Genomic DNA, 22,099 nt, shown 5'->3' on the forward strand with positions numbered 1-22,099 from the left:
TTATTACGGGAATAGATTAACGGATTAAATCTTAACCGACGACAGAGCAGCATCGAGAGGAAGGAAGAGAGGAAGAGTGAGGCCGAGGCCGTGCGCCGTCGTCCTTATAGACGCTCTATTATCGTCACCTTTTCTACAACTAGGAAAGCGGGTCAATAATCGCCTCGTAAAGAATCCCATTACTCTCAACGACGACGGCCATTTCACCCAAGTCATTTGCAATCATTAACATCCGTTTAAAGTTGAAGGCGCAGGGTAAAACGGACGTCGCTCTGCAAAGGCGCGCTCGCAATCTCCCGTCTTCGCAGCTCGCAGCTCGCAGCTAGCACGCGAAAATAAAGTTTCATTACGTGTCCGTTCCCTCGGCAGCGCAGCGGCGAGAAATCAGGAAACGCCATGTTAAGATTCGAGCTGTTTAGCTCCCGACGGGATTATCCTCGCGCATTTCCACGTGCTTCGACCGATCTCGTGTCGGCCCAACGGACATTTTACACAATACTTTATCAAAATAAATTTACGCGTCTCGTTGATCGATGAATGAGGCAGACGTTTATTTGAATTTTCCTCCGGTCGAAATGGTCTTCTAAGCAGATTTGGAGATCAAGATGTACGGATCGATCAATCGAAACGATCGACGGCCGCCGTTCTCTTGAACACGGCAAGTCGTTCCGTTGACCCCGTAACGTGGAACCCAGTAATACGGAACGCTATTTATTCCCGAAGTTTCGAAGGTTCGGGTGAGCCGAAAGCAGCTCACTTCGAGGTAATTACGAGGATTCGCCGTCTTTCTCGGTTGTGTTGGCGCGCCAGGCGTTACCGTCTCTGTTTCTTCACTGACGCAAAGTATACCTCGTTCTCGCTCTCGCCCGCCGATTCTATCGGGCATAATTACCTTTCGCTGTCCCTCTCGGATAATCATTGTAACACCTAAGCACCCTACCTAACCTACCGGAGCCTAGCCAGCGTTTCCAACGTTATTCGCCATCGATCGACCGCCCTGACGACGATTTCCGTGCTACGACGTGGTCATTGCCGTACGACCAGATCGTTTCGCTAACGATCACGACTGTCACCGGAGAATTTTCGATTGTCGCACAAATGAGGGTAGATAAAAATCATGCGAGCTATATCAACTGGATTTTTTTACAATATTCTACAGAACTAACATGATTAAGACTGATATTTTCAAAGTTTTTACGATGATAAACATAAGCAATAATTTTAGTCTTTCATTAAGTGGGTAGATGGGGTGTCTATAAAATCCCAAGTATAATTTTCTTTAACCTTCAAGTAGATGGCTACACTCTACGCATAGTTATCTTAAAAATCTTGTTCTGGAAGAACAAAATAAAAACAACTGCTCAGAAGTTTCAAAGTTAATTATTTTTACATTCCTCTATCTCATAAGAATATAAATAATGTAAACTTAACTCTGTATGTGCTATTAAAAAATGTAATTAGAAAAAAATAAAATGTGTTTAGCATGTTTTTAGTACCCTACTTACCTACTTAAAAGTTAAAACCTTATTCTGCAAGAGAAAAATGAAAAGTGTTGCTCAGATGCTCAGAAGCCTTATTGTTAAAATTTATTTCTTTTCCTTCGTCTCTAAGAGTATGATGTGTAATGTGTAAATTTAACTAACATAATATGCTAATAAGAAATATATCTATAAAATTTGTTGGGATGTTCTGATTACCAATTTAACTTGCATCTATCTTATCTTTAAGCCACCACCTATCTATTTAAAGGTTAAATAAATCACTATATCACTGTGTGTGTAAAAAAAAATATTTCGCATTTTATATTATTATGCATGAAGAATTTTATCATACAATAGATATTTACAAAGATTCGTTATCAAGATTAAAATATACAAGGAGAATCGTTCGTCAAGATTAACAGTTTGTGGAACGGATCGTCAACGGCGGACCGACATTGAAGTTTCCATATAATTAGACGATTAATGGTTGCGCACGAGACACGCGTACCGTATTTGAAATCAATCGTACAATTCCTTAAGCGGCCTTATTCTCATGCATCCTCATGGCCCCGTCAATCGGATGAGACGTATCTCAGCGGAATATCCGATACGACGTTAATATGCAGGATTCCCGTTTGACCCGGCGCGACGCGGCGGCAGTATAGTGGCGGCGGTTGCGGCTGCCGATAAGCGTTACAACATAGGGATCGATGACTTTTCGTCTCGATCGCCGCGAACGAACGCGGCGGGTACCGCCAGCGATGCGCTAAAGTTTTATCGATCCCTATTCAATGAGGATACCGCGCGCAGCACGCGCGACGCATTAAATCATTGAAATTTATGCAGCCGGCCGCGGTACGTGCAGTATCTTTCACTTTTCATTACGGGATCATTTGTCATGCGGCCGTAGATCTCTTATCATTCGGCGATCATAAACAACCACGCATAAATTCCAACTTTCGCGCATAACCTGACGCCGACCATCGACCGGCGCCGCCAAATTTATTACTTCAAAACGCATCGGGAATACGCTTGCCCTATATGACAAACTTCTGTTCCGTCTACGCACAACTAACGATAGTTACACCGTGCGATGATACCGCGAGTACGGCGAGTCGACTTTTATTATATTATCCAGATAGTCCAGTTTCATTATCGATCGACATCGCCGATCGAGCGTGACGATCTATCCTGAAAATCTATATTTTTAAGTTATCCGAATAATTATCTCGATCTATGTAATTTCTCTCTTTTTTTTTTTTTTTACCTGACTAGTCTATATGCATATAAAGTAGCAAATTCCCATCGTCATTAGAATTTCGAACGAATAGATCTGTTAGATACGACGGAAACATATATTCTTATAACTGCAATCGGTCATAACAAGATGAAAATCCGCGCAACCATTTATTAATCGCAATCTATGTGCTTGCGTTTCTAAGCATGCATGCCGATATAATCTCGCAAAGAAAGAGGCGATTTGTAATGTTAAATATTCTCGATGTTATCGTGGCTGTGGCTGTATTTTCTTGGGAATCAGAGAAGCTAGGACTGCCAAGGGACCAGTTTCGTAAAAAAGTTTAATGCGCCGGACGAATCAGCGTCACGCGTTCGTTCACCCTGTGCGCTGCATAATTATGTGTCTATGCTTTATGGCAACGACGTAACGAAGGCGCGCGCGCGGGCGCCGGGCTGCTTTCAGACACTGTAAATTAAAGTTGAGAAAGTGCGCTATGCGAGTAATCATCGCGGAACGCGCGCGTTAATTAAAGCTCATTGTAATAAAGAGCACTTTTTATTCACTTTACCTCGTTCAGCCGGCCAACCGGCCTGAATGTGTACGCGGGATATTTTTATGTTTAATTATATTACGTTTTACGAGTTCCTCCGGACTGTCTTCTTAGCGGCGTAAAACGTCGACGACGCAGAGTTTTAAACTTTAATTGTCGCTACGACCGCGCGGTATATATCTGCCAATAAAAGGTAGCCAACCCCTTGGGGGGGGGGGGGAGGGTGACGTCTCTCTTTAGCGACAACCAGCGACAACCAGCGATTCTATGAATAGAAGAATGAATATAAGCCTTCAGAGTTTATACGGATCATCGAAACGGTGGGTTCTTGTTGATGATAGACAAACCAGCGAAGACAAAATGACAAGTGAAGTCGAGGCTTATGATTGTTCATTATCGAACAATGGTTTCCGCGGTTTTCCCGAAAAACTGATATGGTCCAGTGGCAAGGATTCAATCCGCGTCCCTCTTGATCCCTCTTCCTCCAGCCGCATCTTTGTTTCTCTCGGTTAGCGTCTCCGCTCCCCGCTCGCAACAACCGCCCGCCCCCCCTTCTCTCGTTCTCGCTCGCTCCTGGCACTGAGAGATATCAATTAGCACTGCGTCCTGGGGAATTAATCTCGGGAATTAATATCACGACGTTGCCAATTAATTTTCGTTAATTTCGAATCAGCAGTTTCCAGAACACCGGCAGTGCGGTTCCCTAACACAAATCCCTATCACCCGCTACGGTAGGACAGAGCAAGGCGACGATAGTGGAAGGCGGTCGAGAGGCAAGAGAGACGGTCGGTATATAGAGACACCTAAGAAAGAACACGGAGCTTGCACGTGCGCGCAAGCGTTGCTACACGAGGGGGTGAGTTGGGGTGAGTTGGGATGAGTGCGAAGCGGGAGAAGGACGGACCCGATTTTGATAGCGACGTAGCACTTTCGTGAAAGTTTCGCGTACAAGAGAGTGTCACATCGGCCAGTTCTTGCCCGCGCGCTAACAGAGGGTTAACCTATTCCACGTTTATCAAAACATACATTTAATTATGCCGCACATATCGCCCTACATACCCCGGTGAAAGAGGAGGATATACGGACGGCGCTCTTTCGCTTATTCCGAGCTTAATTCACACCTGCAACCGTGACGGGACGGCTAGCGTCGCTTAAATTAAAGCGGCGAATAATAAAGGCGTCAACTCCGCGCGGCCGTTTCCTTTTTATTTCTATACACGAGCGGCCGCAAGTCGCAGTCCATAGCGCGACGAGTCTTTTGTTCTTTGTACCCTCGAGAGAGAAAAAGAGAGAAAGAGAGATAAAGGAAGCATACACGACTGTAGGCCGCGACGACATTCGCGGGGAAATATATGCACGTAAATTTTTTTGTTAAGAAGAGTTTGATGAAAATTCCATGGAAAAAACATTGCCAAGACAGCCTTTGTACATGTTTGACATAATGATATCGGGATTAGCAAATTATTTATTTTAATTGCTAAAGCTTCTATAATGTCCATAAAATTTATAATTCTCCAAATCTTTTAGGGTGAATTTCACTCTGAAGGCTGAAAATTGAATCACTTTTTTTTCCAAGACCGATTCAATTTTCACTCTTTATAATGAGATGCCATTCCAAAGAGTTCTACAGTTTGAAAGACACAAGTTCAATAAGTCGCGCGTGCAATAAAATTACCCGTCGCGTAGATGCGTATCGGATTTTTAAGAACAATTTCATGGAACAACTGTAAAGGTGCTCCTCAATTTCCGACTCGTGGAGGGCGATCGAAACTCGAGCGTCGACGAGGGGTCGACGAGCGTCTCGCGCGACTTATCCAGACGACGTATTTAAATTCAGCCGAACTTTGGTGCCGTAAGTTCTCCTCGGGCTCAGGACGGTTGAATTGAAAAGCTAATTCTCGTCGTACAATCGGCTCGTCTCGGCATAGGGCAAACTTTGTGAATGTGTCTCATTAACCGGGCGCGTTGAGCGTGCGCAAGAACGATTCGCCGAGCGCGGCACGCGTGTGCGTGCACTCAAACGTTTCATCGATGCAACTATCGCATAATCTCTTTTGCACAGTCAAACATTTTCTACGCGCATTATATTTTAATACGTCACATTAGAAGTGGATGCAATCTATGATTCTCCTATACTGAAAGAAAAGATTGGCTGCTGTAGCAAATTAAATAGTAAAATATGGTATAATAATTTTTAATTGGCTACAACAGCCAAAATCTGAAAATAATTTTGTTAAATTATCAAAATACTTTCTAAATTCTTTGGAGTGAAATCTCACTCCAAAGAGTGAAAATAAAACTACTCTTTTTTAAAAAAAAGAGTAGCCTGATTTTCATTCTTTAAGAGTGAGATTTCAGTCTTAATACAGAGTGAAATTTACTTAAAAAATTTTAAAGAGTATGTGTATGACGCACAAACTGGTTGCTAGAGAGAACGTTAAAACTTTTTGCATCACTGCTTATCATGCTCCATTTCCTACATAATTATTTTAATAGTTCAATAAAATTATTTTCAGATCTGTATTTACCTAAATTTTTAGATACTCCAGTAAAATCATGTAGTTTTACAACCAATATTGGCTTTATATTATATAGAATAAATTGCGTTCGAAGATATGGTATACCATAAAACCGATATCACTTATAAAGCCGCGTTTCCTTTATACTGATTGATTGCAAAAATACGTATACCTTCACGTTTCTTGACTACTTTCGCTGACGGCCGAAGAGAATAGCGACGAACGATTTCTCGTAGAATTCGGCGCTTATTGAACTTCCGCGCGTTTCTACAAAAGTAGAAAAATATGAAATCTCCTTCCCGAACCCGCAATCTCTTTCGTTACGAAACCCGGCATAAGGATCGATCGCGAAGTTCGCGATGGTACTTCTGCCGCTTCTGTAAAGCTCCAGGCGGACTTCTCTAAATAATGAGATACATTTAATCACAGGATTAATGAGCGCCAAAGAAGCGGAATGAATTATGAATGATATTTATTATTCGAGCACCGAACCCACCGGGAAAATAATAATGGTAATCGTCGTCGCGATTGTAATAATAACAATAATAATAGCAATAATAACAACGACAATAAGAGCTCCGCGCTTGGAGAGAACGAAGCGCAGAGACGAGCGAATTCAGGAGGTGGGGAAACTTCGTCTCTCGGCTCTATTTGCATAAAATCGTCGTGCCCGACGCCTCCGAAGATAATGAAATGAAACTAAACAAATAATGTAGATGCTAAACATTAATTACATTCGCCCCAGAAAGCGAGCAAGGGTGGAGTGCTGGGCTAGGGGTTTTCGTGAAATTAAGAGACGTCGAGAGGATAGTACGGACAACGGGCGGACGAAAGGGGCGAACACTGCCGCGCCATCGGGGTTGCGAATTAAGAGATCGCTTAAGAAGTTTAAATGGGAAACACCGTGGGAGGAAAAGGGTACAGAGCGAGATATTCCTTTCTGCGCGTCGAGATCGCCATCGAAATCAAGGAATACTAATTTACATTATACGAAGCGTTTACTTTACAAGTTCACAAGCCGAATTTTAAAGCATTATGACTCTCAATAAGATTATACGAATGTAAATTGAACGTTGCGTTCAATTCAATCGCGAATTCTTTTTAGCGAACATTCCAAAAATTTATCTCGTATCACTTGCAAACAAATTCATGTTGAAAATTTTTATAAAATTCATTTTCAGCTTACACGTTAATGTTTATTATGATTTATATCTTATCTTTATAATACAATTGAACAAATCCAGAATTAACATGATCCTTGATTCAATATTCTTATAAATAATATTGCATAATTGAATCACAATAATACTCTTCTTTTCCGCGATAGCGGAAGTTTATCGACAGAGAGAACTAAAAATACATCGCTTCCAATTACTTGAAAAGGAAATAAAGATCGTTCCCTTCGTCCACATTCTTTTTCTTTGCAAACGATCATCCGATTATCTTCGCTTGATTCTGCAACGCCTAGCTAATTACCCGCTTCAAACGAGAAGAGGCAGGAATTCAATTATCTCGCCGCGTAGAATCCGCTTTGAAAGTTTGACGGGGGCTCATCTTAGCAGGTAAGTCGTCGCGAAAATATGCGCGAGTCAGTCCATCGCGTCTCCTCGACCGCGTCTCCTGCGTATTTTTATGCGGATGATAAAATGTGCACGGCCGTGTCGCGGACGAGTTATGCGACGTGCGGATCCGCACGTACGTATGTATGATAGCCACTGACCGTTGCATTTCGTTGGGCATGCATTTACGAGCATGTTGGACCTCTTTCGCGGAGACATTGATGGACAAGCGCAGCTTATATGGTCGCCACAAGGGAGCCCGTCGTGGCCGTTTACATATTTATGTTATGACTCCGCTTCATTCGACTTAATTGACGGAATTGCTATAAATTTACGAATATCGTGTGGTGCCATGGACGATGGACAGAGAAGGATACACACACATATGTGATATAAGTATACGCGCTTATACAATTCATATATATGTATACGTATATATTTGGTACTTACATGTACAAGAATACTTATACTGCGTATAAGTACGACTGTCACATGAATTTCGATGTGAATAGCGATTGGAGTACTTACAGAATACTATCCGACGATCTCGCGATTCCGCGAAACATCGACGTTTCTACGACGTCGTTTAGGCGTTTACTAGACTTACGTACGTATATTTTTGCGTTTGCCGACATGACGCTAAGACATTGCGCCATTTAAGCGTTTAGAAGCAACTGCTTCCTTCTGGTTTATAATGCCTCACGATTGAACCAGCCATAATAGACTCTTGCGCAATTGTCTCATCGTAAAGTAGCATCAGAGACGATCAATGATCATTGGATAGTAGTTGGAGATCATCGCATATGATGCGATATTAATGGAGTCCTCCGTAACAAAAGGTCACATTCATGATGATCGTCACTTCGCAGATTGAAATCACGTCATATATTTTCAGTTGGAAGTTATTAAGATATTTATTTTCGATTTGTCTCTTTCTCTCTATTATCTTATTTTTTAAATCTGCATAAAATATGTAAAAATTTTGAGCGAAATATAATATAAATGTAAATATATCAAATCTCGATTGTACAATCTCTAATATGATTTAATATTAGAGATTGCATAATTTCTTTTAATAACTTTTCATCTATGATGAAAAGGATGGATCTATGCTAATAATGTTTTTGAGACAAGATGTTCCTTCCAATGACCGTCGTTTTTTCTCTGAGAAGGATTTTAACATTTTTAAAAATTTAAAATTCAGATTCGGAGGGGATAGATAAACCTTAGCTCGCCGAAGATGCGAGCGCGACGTTTCCCGAATGATGTAGCTGCGCATAAAGTGGACAAACTGAGACCATTTATCTGCTTTCCTCGGAACTTGCTCCCCAGGATGGTGAAGGGGAATCGGAGAGGGCGGCAGAATGGGCACTGGTTTATTTCAGGGATAATCCAAACAAATGTACTCGGTGGCTCGCGAGTAAATAACATGCAGATGCCGTAATACTGGTTGACCGATGGCTTTACTCGTCTCCGGCTGTGAACGTGCCCCGCGAAGTTTGCGCGAAAGAAAACTTTTGACATACGTACATGATCTCGCAAAAGAAAAAAAAACTTCCGAGATAAACGCGGCAATCTCCGTAAAATAGCGATATTAAGTTGAACGATTTCCTTAAGTTCTGCATCGTACTTTGATTATAACTAATTTATATTTTGTATATTGTATAAATATCAAAGTAAAAAATATATTTAAAAATTTTTCCATCTGTGAAATTTTCTAAATTTCGCAACTATCTTTAATACTTTATCGTTTTAGAAGAACCTCGAATTTTTCAATTCTTCGGAGTATATTATTCAATCGCGTTGAGAACGGTAAAAGACGCTCAATGGAGTTTCTAGTATCTACGTCCGAATCTAACGGGAGTAGAATGGATAACCTGGTTTCGAAAGGGGCAGCAGATGGGGTGTTGGTCAGTGGCTATCTCAGACTTCCCTCATCTTGTGCCGGTCTGGCAACCTCGTGGCTGCCCCGCCGCCCCTTACGTCGAACCACCCTGCTTTATCCGCCCGCTGACCATCCGCCCCCATAGTTTCCTGGGAGATCGATTGTTATGCATAGCCTGTATTTGCCCGGCCAGCTCTGTAACCGGCTCTAGAGTCTGGAACTCGACTGCAAGAAGCGACCGATCGACCAACGTCCAGAAGACCCCGACTCGAGTACTCGGCCTCGGATACGAAGAAAGCAATTTCAGACGGACGGGCAAATTAGACGACCGTGGTTTTAAGGCTTCTGTGGATACGCCCGCGTAAATCGATACCACGATGGATGGAATAGTTCTGTCTGTACCATCGGTGTCTGCTTACATCCAATCAGTTGGACGTCGTCGTGTCGACGACGAATCGACTGAGGCCCGCTTTATTTTCGTGCGACGCGTACTTATGAAACAAAAGTTGAACCAATTTTTCAAATCATTCTGCACTACAGAATATATATATATGTATGTATATGTATATAAAATCGCAATAACTTGAAATAACGTAGATGTAGCACTTAGATAGTTTAATATTACGTGACCACGAGCAAGAGTGCAAAACACGTTCGATTAAGAGATCGATCGTGCCTCCTTTGAGAGCGGAAACAGCTGACCATGGCGAAGAGACCAACGTCTCCTCTTCAAAATGTTTATTCTTGTGTGAACCACCTTCCGATCACCGTCTCCAAGCAAACAACGAAATGTAAATCGAGATTATTCCCAGCTGTATTTGCTGTTAACCTGAATTATTCGAGTCTTAATGATGGCTTAGGCAACAGCCCACTGATCTGAGGGATTAGACCGTGAATATTGCAGGGACTAATGAACACCCGGGAATTAGGTCCTTGCTAGGATCCTCTCGAAGAAAGGATTTCATCTGTCGCAAGCATACTTTCATTCTATCCTTAAAGTTTTTTAATGAACTGTACTTTCTGAAAATTATGCATATTAATATGACTGGAGAATACCATAGTAGAGAATACTGCGTTCTTTTTTCATACAATAACAAAGTGTTAATCAAAAAATTACATGCATTTAAGTAAACTAAATTAGTAAGCGTATATATTTTTGTGTATGAAATATCCAGTAAATTAAGTGATAAATAATAAACACCGGAACTATAACATATTCTTTATGCGATAAAAGCATCGTACATCACATTCGCATTAGTGCAAGTAAACTACGGCATAACAGATGCTGCGCTCAAGCAACGAAGGCCCAACACGATGGACTGAAGAAAACGGCGCGCGAATAAACCGACGAAACAATATAGCTAAATCGAGGAGTAACTGCCAACAGTAAATGGGTAATGACGTTTGGATCGCAAACCGAGAATACTCGAGGGAACGACGATGTCGACGCGGCATCGTTGAAAGCTTCTCGTGCGAAGTTCTTTTTTCCAGTCCCCTTTCCTCCCGGTCTCAAACTCCGACCGAAGTCGTCGATGGAACGTTTAACCTTCCCTTTCTTGCGGCAGCTACTTGTACATGTGCAGGTATACATGTACACGACTCTACTGTATTTCCCTCTGCTGTTTCTTTCTTTCGTCGTACGCGACGAGCGTACGCGCGGAGAGTCGTGCACCCTCGAGCGTTTACGCGTTCATAAAGCTCGAAGGATCGCAGTCGCTTTGAGTCGTGGAAGACCGTGCGCACCATCGGCCGGAGGTGGGTGTCGTGGGATCGCGGCCGAGTACGAGGATGGGAAGAAGAGGGAGAGATGGAAGAGAGCGCGGTGGCGCCGGGCGCGACGGCAACGACGGCAACGACGGCGGCGGCGGCGGCGGTGGCGGCGGCGGCGGCGGCGGCGGCGGCAGCGGCGGCGGCGGCGGTGGTGGTGGCGGCGGCGGCGGCGGTGGTGGCGGCGGCGGCGGCGGCGGCGGCGGCGGCGGCGGCGGCGGTGGTGGCGGCGGCGACGACGACGAAGGGTGCTAAGGGGGTGGTGAGAAAGCGAACGAGGGTGTTTTTCCACCACCAGTTGCTCGCGGCATCCGCAAACCCCTCTCGATCCCGGCGTGTGAGAGGGAGCGAGCGAGGGAGAGAAGCGCGAGAGAACAGCCAGATCGTAAAAGTCCGAAACTCCTACCGACTCTTGCACGCCCCTTCTTCCGTATTCCTAATCTCGAAACATGGTTAGAGGACGTAACCTTGTTGCGATGACTGGACGCGAAAAAAAAGTCCGCTCCGATCTCGAGTATATAAATGTAGTGGAAAAACAGACGGATGATACTTTTAAGCAAACATCGCGAAGTATTAGATGTGACGGATTGGAAAACAATACTTCTTTTTATTTGAGTTATCTCGCTTTTGTTTTGAACGTTAAAGACGAAATATGATACTGATTAACATTTCGTGCACCCCGATGAATATTAATATTCACTATGAAGATTTGGCACGGTGGACTTTTAACGTTTGATAAAATCGTAACTGGGCTTAAAAATTAGAAACTTAAAAGAATTTAAAATGCGATTTAGTAATGTAAGACGTCGATCGTCAATATAATCGTCCTGAGAAAACGGAGATAGTTTTTATCCACCACCAGTTGCTGCTGTCAGGGGACTCGAATCGAATCTATACGACTTTATCGTAAAAATCTGAAGCTCTTTGCTCCAATTTTCTATCTTTTTTTCTTCCTTTCGCTAACTCGACGCTCTTTCAGTATAAAACGTAATTTGATTATGAAATTATAGCACAAAGTGCAGTGATTCGGAGAACCGAAAAAGTTTTAGGAATATATACCGCTATTTTACAATTGAGAATCTAATCTATACATGAAACATATCTTATATTAATCATTATGTCGGAAATTGCTGTAAGTAGTTCAAGGTCGGGCAATTTAAGTCTCTTCGGGATTAAATCGAATCGCCCGCATGGCATCTGGGATCTGTTTGCGACATGGAGCGAGTTCTGTAACATTTCCTAAGAGGAAGTTACGTAGAATTGATTTTAAAGCGATTAATTTGCGATATTGTTTACAAGATCTAATCTTATATTTGATCCAAATAAAATTTGAGAGAGAGAGAGAGAGGAAAAAGTTCTAATTGAAATAAATTTGAACATGGAAAGAACGATTTTGTTGAAATATTTAAAAATGTAGCTAGATTTAAGTTAGATAAAGATCTGAAAATAATTTTGTTAAATCATTGAATTAATGACGAAAGAATCTCAAGATTGATGAACAAGATTGCAAAAAGTTTTGACTAGTCAAACGAACTAGTTTGCATGTTTTATACGAGTATTTTGAGGATTTAAAAAAATTATTTTCAGATCTGTATCTAGTTAAATTTTTAGATAGCAAAACTGTCTTTTCTGTGAAGAATTTTTATACTGCGCTGAATTATATATTTGTAACTAAGGCATCTGCAATTCAATTTGTGGAATCAAATTCTTTATTCAGTCTCAAAATTTAGTTCAAAGTTTAAGCACCGTTTGACCGATCGCTCTTCGAAACGTAATTATTATGCTGGATTATGCTGTTTTTAACATTCATCGCTTAAGAAACATTCACGAACGCGAGGTACGCTCGGCCGGAGGCAATATCCGCCCTACAACAGTTCTGCTTACATTAGCCACCCTTATGCAAATTGATAGGAAACAAAGTACACCGGATATGATCCGTTGCGATTCTCTAGGGAAAACGCGCACTCTTTTATCGCACGTAGATTACTAAGATTTCTACTAGAATAACTTGTTATCAGGTCTATCTCGGAAAGTGTTTACTATTATAAAATAATATCAATATCTACAAATTGTTATATTCATCGAAAAAAAAATAATAATAATTTCGACAGTTAGTCAAGATATAAGTCAAGGAAAATTTTCCATCATGAAAAAGTGATTATCGATAATGTACGTAGTTTGGACTCCGTAGGACCGAAGGTGCTTCGACATGGTAGGATGAGGGATGGGCCGAGTGTCCAGGTTGGAGGGTCGTTTATTGATCTCTCAAGTCCAAACCTCGCCTCGTGTACAAGAGGGACCTAACCCCATCCCATGCGCCCTCGTGACTGGCCACAACCACCCCAGCGGCCGCACGCCGAGACACTGGACACAACGACTCCCTCCTCGGCCTCTCCTTCCACCTTATTCCACCCTCTTGGGAAAATAGGTTCCCAACCCGAATCCTTTGAACACCAAACGCGAATCTGGCGAGTCGAACGTGTCTTAATCCTCAGAGAAGCTAAAAAGAGGAAGATAATCAAACGCTCATCTCTGCCTCCCCCACCGTCTATTATCAGATCTAAGCGTTTCTAAACATTATCGATCGAGAAAGACCGATCGAAGCCTTTGTCAATATCGCTTCAAATGGTCGGTTCTAATTATCGTCGAATACCCGCAGTACCTCGATCCATCGAGTTTGTCCTCTTACGGGCATTAATCAAGTTTCGTCGGGCGAACAACGGGACCGGAATAGTGCTGCTTGAGAACCGTCCACTTAGCCGAAGGGTTGCTAGTTGCAGATAACTTATTCCTGCTTCACCCGCCGCCCACTCACCCTCGGACGGAACCCTCTTGTCCAGATCTTGGCTGGCGAGCGAGAGCGGTCCCTCCTAATATGGATTTCTACTATGCGAGCCATTTCCACGAGGTCTTAACAACGCGTCGGTACAGGTTGTCGATAAATCGAGGGCCGTCCGGCTTCGTCCGACACGCCTCTGCGGGCCGAGAGACGTCCGACGTTTCTGAGCTCGACTTTCGGACAGTTTCAGACAGTTCCAGAAATGTCTTATGCTAGCCGGCGCGGGCGTGAGCACGCGTCGGACGAAGGATGCAGCTGTCGGCGCAACGACGCGAAAAATTCGCATGCAGGAGCTTAAAAGGCGGCGATGCAGCAAATCCTCGCTTCAACATACACCGAGAGTCAGAGATATCGATTTATATCGGGAATAGAATAAGAAGTCGAACATTTGCAAAGGAACTTTCGCAATTTTCCTGAAACTACAGTCACAAATCGTCTGAATAAATAATAAAACCTATATTGAAATAACTGGAGTCATAACGATAAACATGTTTATATAAAACTTTCATAATAAAGTGTAATGATAAAGTCGTTGACAGCAAGATGTGTATGCGAAATATCATGATACGTATTGAACTTGTTTACATGACTTTTATCACAAAAGAGTTTGCTACGTCATTAACGGACGCCGCGCGCGAGCGTAGAAAGAAATTTCTCACGCAAGAGCGTTCTTTGATAATCATGCAATCTCATCCTCCGCTTCATTTACTTTCTTTTCCCACCTGTCTACACCTAGTTAACCTGGTCGCTGCCGCGAGTTTTGCATCCAGTTTCTAATAATAGCTATCGCTTCATACATTTTCATGACATTACAAAATCAGTACAAATAGAGTGTACACGCGGCAATTACGAATGCATTATGCAATATAAATATTGATGCTTCCTGCAAAAACGAACGAGCGAAATGCAAAGCGTCCTGGCAAGGAGTCGCTAGGAGAGTAAGAGAATGCATCGATAGCTTCCACCGATCAACTCGATCCTTGTATGTTTCCCGTCATTCTCGGACTCCGAAGAGTGACGGGAAAGTGTTTTTGACAATTCCATATTCACGGGTAGAAAATTGATAAAAATTAATTCCGCAAATTTGTCAAGTCAAATCAGGATTTAATCAAGATTTACGGCATCCACGAGTATTAAATGCAAATTATCGACGTATAGTATATACGTAATTACGTCCATAAATGTTCATCGAAGAACGAAGTTTCACGTCGAGAAACATAATGCTTGCTGAACATTATTTAGACAATTGCCATTTGTATCATGTGTACTGTTTATGCGATATAAAAATGAATCGTTCTTGTCTCTCGGGATTATTAAATAACTTCCTTGAATGACTCAACTTCTCATATAATTCCCATGTAACTCTTTCTTATTCTCATTACTACGATTGGACTACGCGACACCTTTATGCGGCGCAAGGTCGCCCGACTTCAATTTCAATGAGACACCCGATGTATCCATGTACACTTTACACGCATATACACTTACAGTCACACACATATACACGCATACATATACGAAGGTACGGTACGCTCGAATAGCTCGTCACTTATAATCTGTCGGCATCATCGGCCATGTGTGCGTCGTTCCGACACGCACACGCACCACCAGCTCGCGGAAGCCGCGAGCGCGCGAACGCGCTGCTAAAGGCTAATAAAACTTAACTCCTAATTAAGAAGCGTGAAGGATGAATCTATTATCCACGCGGGCCTTGCCAACGCAAATACGCCGGCAGTAATGTCGCCGTTGGTACAAACATACCTACGGACACGGCCGAGCATACGTGTTCATTAGGCGTATTTGCTGTTTAGCATTTCAAATTCGGCGAGAGAACTCGCGCGATACGGATACGTTTGGGACAGAGGAGAAAGACTCTTTTGATAATCAAATATTTTAATTTAATCGCCCTACTGGAGATGCTGCTTACGATATACAGGTGCGATACTTCGGCTGTATCTAGTTATGTCCCTTCGTCATCCATATTGAATGAAACGATTATCCATTTCCATTATTCTTCGCTACCTTGTCGGAATTTTGAACACGTCATCTCGAATAAAGATGAGACAAAGACTACTCATAATGTTTAAACGCTATTCTCTAGCAACATGGGTGTATGTCCATCTCGAAGCTACCAAATCGCTTCAAATCGATTTCAAGTAGTGGCGTTCTTAAATAAGCGATGTTGATAGTTCTCTCTCTCTCTCTCTCCTTCTCTTCCCTTCTATTTCTTTGTTCATTTACGTTTAAAGTGTTATTTTCTTTCCGCGATCTCCCGCCGACGCAATTCTTGGCTCTAATTTGTATTTAATTAACCGTGTCTCGAGGCTGTGTCGCTCCCTCTTGACTGCAAGCGAGTTCGGTCGGTTTGGTACGCGCGTTGGGGTTCATTAGGTTATTGAAACCTTAGACAATGTAACTAGTGGCTGCCGGGCACTCCGAGTGCTCCAGGGGCTTCGTAATGCCCACTGCCTCGAGCGTTCCCCACGACATTTCCCATCTCTGACCACTCCTCCATCGTCGAGTCGGTCTACGAACGACCGACACCGCGATCATTACGACGAGCGGCATAATGCGCGGTGGAGACAGGTTACATCATCAGTACGCACGAGTTTATATGCTAATAAGCGACAATAATTAAATGGTGCGCGCGTATTTAGCCGTTAGCTCGAGGATCTAGTTCTCGAAATCTTCCTAGAAATAACGAAATGGTTGGATTTAATATTCTGCACTTACGTTAAGGGCTGCAAGCGTTTAAACGGATCATTATGCGCGCGTAGTGCTTCTCGAGAAGTTCACGGAATTGCATAATTGGCAACGAACTGGCATTTTCTTTCTTTAGAGAAAAATTGGATTTGAAATGCACTAACGAAAGACTCGTTTACTGAAAATAATTAATATTACAACGTAAATTAATATCAATTCTTTTCGCTCGCGTAATTTACGACAGATTAATAAATAGTAAACCCAGGTCAACAAATTGATCACAAAGTGATAAATATCATCTCATAATATGTTAATTTAATTTTGATATATGGGATAATTATGAATTTCTACGGCTGATGAGGACTAAGTATAATCGAAACGTACCGTTGAAACTTATCGTCGAAAATTATAATTGTGTATAATAAATATTGTTACGCCTAATTATAGCTCGTTGAATTTGTTGACCTGGGTTTACTATTTATTTGAAAATAATTAAATTTACGCTATTATTACATCTTTTAATTATTAATGAACATTAATAATTAATGTCATTGACGTACTCCATTATTCGATTTATTTGATTTTTCTTCAAAAATCAAATAAATGAACACCGAAATAAGTTCGATGGACAAATTTTCAGCTCGGTATATCCATAAAAATCTTACGCGAAATATATTCTTCACTGTTCGTTCTTCAAAAACGCGAATGAGAAAGGGATTTATTTAAGAACATTACGCTTTTCTCTTCTACCGGAAAACAAGAGGCAGAAAAAACGACGGCCTAGGTATCACGCAACTCTTCCACTCCCAACTTCTTTTTCATTTCCCTGGCCGAATTTAATTTAAAGCGCGTCCAGTTGCACCTTTCCACTCGCTTGACTGATACGAGAGACTGGATACGAAGCCCTGGAAGATCACAGGAAAAATGCCTGTGTGCCTTGTAACATTTCGGCTGGTTCTGGAGCGCGCGAATTAGGAATTTTACTAACTCGGATAGTCGCATTTAATTTTAAGCCCGAAACCATACGAGTCATTACTGTCTCCATTTCGTGCGTATATTAAATTACAGCCGCCGACCGCGAGGCTATTCGTCGGAAGAGGGGCCCGTAGCCATATTACGGAAGAGCACATGCACTCGAGGATTATCCAAAGTCTCCCGGTAGCCGGACTACGTGCGGCTATGTGCACAGTCTACGAATGGACGCATTCGCGTTACTCTAACGATCGCAAGACTCGTGCTAACGCTCGTTAAATACCGAGCTGGGATTTCTCTTGCGGACGTTGAAACTCTCGGTGATGATGCGACATTAAAAGACAAATGTTCCTTTCGTTTCAAAGTAGAACAAAGATTTCTTCTTTATCATGCCTAGAATAACGTCGCTCGCTTGAAAATCAAAAGTTTAATTACAAACAACAACAGAAGATTTGACAAATAAAGCAAATTCTATTTCAACAATTTATAATGCTATTTTCGTCAGATATCGATAAACGTTGGTATAGATATAAAACAAAGTCATTTTCTTAACGACTACATTCCATTAGCTATGCCCAATTTCTTAAAGAAACTCTTAATCACAATATACAAAGCATAAACAGAATTTAATTAGATTTCTCTTTTACCGCGGGACACTAGCATATAGATGGTATCATAGCAGATCATTGCCAATTATTAATTTATAACCACGATATCAGCCATACTGAGATTCATCCATGTGCGCGATATACGCAAGAGACTCCGCTAATTAGGTTCTTCAATCGGCAGTTATTGTTTCGTGGCAGTCCTAATTTGGCAGTGGCAGCTGCCGCTGGGAGTAAGCGCTAATTAAAACACCTAATTGTGGCCATTAACGCGAAATGCGACGTGGTGATGCGTTACTCGCTCCGCAGTTCACACCGATCCACGCTCGGTTATGCCTGCGCTTTAAACCGCGCTATAAATACGTTCTAATTAGCATTTCTCGGTGTCTCGATTGAAATTAAGCGCCTCGCGCCCAGTGTCGCCTGTTAAGCCCAAGTCGTCAATTGCCACTCCCGTATTTAACAGCCACTTAAAGCGAGAATGAGGTATCGTACCTCCGGTTCGTCTCCGAAAGAAATCCGAGAGAAAAAAAAGCTACGCACGCATAATGACGACCGTTTTCGTGGCTGTGACGTGAAACTTCTGAAAGGGGAGGGACGGTATGTTAATGAGCTACAAATCATCATTCAATGAATCATGCGGTAAACAATTAATTATCGAGTAAAGTAATTGTCAATTTTACATGACGGATATTCATCGTGAGCTAATATCCGATTATAATAGGATTCGTTTTCTTTCGGACACCTCGAACGGTGCTCTACTCTCTAGTTTGATTGAACCCCTTCGAATTGTCGGCGGTGCAACCAACGTTCTTTCGATCTCATTGTCGTCTTTGGCGCAAACCATGAAATCGTTCGATTCCGCGAGATGGATAGACAGAGGCCGGTGCTTGTGCAAAAGCGGTAGAAGCACGAGAAGGGCGAGGACAGTGAGGAGTATAGTCATAGAAATGCTGCGGTGGCGGGCGTGGCATGCTCATACGTCCGGTACAGGTTCCACATGGGTCGTATTGCTGGTCGTCCCAAGAGTAGGCAGCGACGCAGCGCACACATAGGCCTGGCACAAGTTGCCGGCATAGCACAATGACGTTATAATGACTAATGATCATATCATTTAATTAACATCGCGCCTAACTAGCCCGGGCTTCATTAGCCCTCGGTGGCCTTAGACGCCCGTATACAACACCACGCTTATTATGTATCTATCGCGTGGCGATTGTTCGCAGCGCGTGTTAAAGCTCGTGCGTTACCCGGCGACACGGTTTCTCGGTGAGCCGCCGACTGGTGTTAAATTTAACATTGTGTGCGTGTATATGTGTGCGTGTATGTGTGTATATGGAGCGCGCAAGTACTCCTCTGTGTGTGTATGAGTGCGCGTGTCGTACGAGCGAGCAGTGCGTTGGTAGCACGGTCGTTGTGTCGTACCATGCGAGACATGTGCGGAGGCGCGCCTATGGGTGTATATAGGACCGGCTATTGTGCGTCGAGGAAAAGGCGGAAAGCTCGATCGATCCATCCAGACGAGATCTTCGTCCTTACGAGATAGGGACCTTGATGGTGGTGTTAACGCGTGCTTGTCGGGGTATTCTCGACGGTTAAATTGCTTTCGCATGGGTAGATCGAGAAGTATTAGTCTCGCGATTAATTCGCTGTTAAAGGGTATCGCTATAAATGCTAGTTTTCTATCGATATCAAATGTGAGATTTGAAATGATCGATTTGTATCAATCAAGCTTTTATTATACTTCCTCTCTTCCCTCTCTCTCTCTCTCTCTTTCACGTTCGATATTTAATTTGCGACTTAATTGCCATAACATCTGATCGAGTTTTAATTTAGAATTTAATTGACACAGTATTCTGGTCATGTTAAAATAAATATTTACGTGATCATGTAAGATTAAATTTTCGTTGATAATAAATAAACTCGAATTTGCTCACAAGGATTCACGGATTGAAGAAATTGGAAGATGAGATACGCACGCGATAATTCTTACATATATAAGAGAATCACAAGAAAATACTTTGCAGAAGTTTGAAAAAGGCACAAAATATTTTTCAGATATTTTTCAGAAACTTCGGTGCTTGTTTCATTACACGTAATGAGCGAGGTAAAGAAAGGAGAGGCAGACCTCTCAGCCACGGGATCGCGCGCGGCGATACCGATTCCACGCTTATTATACATCTATCACCGAGCGTCCGTGTGTCACACATCGATCCACTGGGTCGCGTTAAATGCAACGTGGTGTGCAGAGTTGCTGTGGCACATAAGGGACGCGACGCACACGTCGTTGCGGCGAAGTGCACCTATACGCCCAGCGCGCGCCCTCCTATCGGCCGCCGAGGCTGAGGAAAGGGTGGAAAGCATCGATCGACTGATCCAGACTGGATCGCCACCCACTCACCGATGTTAACACGTGCTCACGGTGCTATTCTCACGGGCGAATTGATTTTCTTATGCGTCTCTTGAGAGTTATTAATCCCACGCGTGTGGACGCCGTGCTAGATAGCGGATAAGCCGGTGCGGACAGTGGATATCTGTGCTGCTCAGTGGACAGGCGCTAATTATGGATAACGGCCGCGGTCTTCTCTAATAAATTTTCTAATTGTGGATGATCGAACTCGCGCCGGAGATCTTCCAGCAGTCGCGAACGATCGCAGCCTCTTCTGTGCCGCGACACTTTCTCATAGCTTTTTTTTTACGCTCTTCTGACGCTTCCGATCGCACATTACTCGCGTACGAGCGACGTCGCTCTATCGCCTCGCAATGACCTCTCTCATGACCTCGTGTCTTCCGTACTCTAAAATCGATATAAAAAAAGAAACGATACCGAGACCGCAAAAATTGAATTTGTATCGTTAATCATTCAGACCGCTTTCAAGTATTCCAATTTGAAGCATACAAGAGTACAACAATCAATGAAGAGCTTTCTCGTTTCGTACCTAGTCAGTTTCATTAAAGGATAATTTTACCACATAAAAAGACATTTCACGGTGAATTCGATGGATTACGATTTTCGACAGAATCGATCGGTATGTCCAAGCTCTTGATTAATCCAGTTTCGTTCATTCTAATAATGAAAAATGCATTGGAACGTGTATTCGCCTATTGTCTCTCAGGACAGTCAGGCAATCGGGTTTGCCGTAAACAAATACGCAAAATCGGCTCCTATAATTCAATTATAATTAAAAATCGGAAACGTTGATAGGCAACGAATCTATACGGAGAAGCAACAGATTTGGTTCCTTTGTCCAGCAACGCCGTTCAGTTACCGATCATGATCCGCCCATCCAATTTCAAACTGTACTTTTTTAATTTCACGCGAGAGAAACGTTTCTCAAAAATTTCCCGATTGTTATAGAAAACCAATTCGCCAGAATTCTAAACCAATAATGATTATCTCCTCGTACTTTCTGACGCGCATACGCACCCTAAGTATTGTATTTAGAGTTTTAAAGATTGTTTTTTTTTTAATGAGAGAGCGAGAGAGAGAGAGAGAGAGAGAGAAGATGTTCGTAAATTATCGTTTAAATGAACTTTATGAAAAATAAACAACGTGCGTAACAAATTCTGCACGCTTTACATTGGATACTGACGTCGATCGTTGCCGATGATACGTTAACGCGATAGACGTCGCCTGTTTACTTATGATTATACCGCAATTATTGGATTTATCGACTACCGTTTCGAAGCTCCTGATTTATTTCAACATTAATCACGTTAATGATGCGCCGGCTAGGCAGCCTTCGACCTCTCCCCCGCCTTCCACGTGCAATCCCTACCCTCCACTACACCCCCGTGCCACTGTTGCGACTCGTAGCGCCCGGCAAACAGGAAATGAGCATTTCGATCAAGATCGATCGTCACAATTACCGATGATTGCTAGCGCCGAAGTTTCTCCGTGGCGTTAGCGACGCGCATCCGCTTAACTTCGCTAATGAGCCGGGCAACCTTAACCCACTCTTCGTCGTTTCGTCCTAAT

The 22,099-nt window shown here is 42.7% G+C and overlaps 1 protein-coding gene across 8 annotated transcripts in view; it reads right to left on the bottom strand.

Annotated features, from left to right (window-relative positions):
• pdm3 (POU-domain protein pdm3) overlaps positions 1 to 22,099 on the bottom strand; it is a 164,120-nt gene that overhangs the window by 44,543 nt on the left and 97,478 nt on the right. The window lies entirely within an intron of this gene.

The sequence above is a fragment of the Acromyrmex echinatior genome, chromosome 5, assembly GCF_024713525.1.
Source record: "Acromyrmex echinatior isolate Ae372 chromosome 5, ASM2471352v2, whole genome shotgun sequence".
Classification (NCBI taxonomy): domain Eukaryota; kingdom Metazoa; phylum Arthropoda; class Insecta; order Hymenoptera; family Formicidae; genus Acromyrmex; species Acromyrmex echinatior.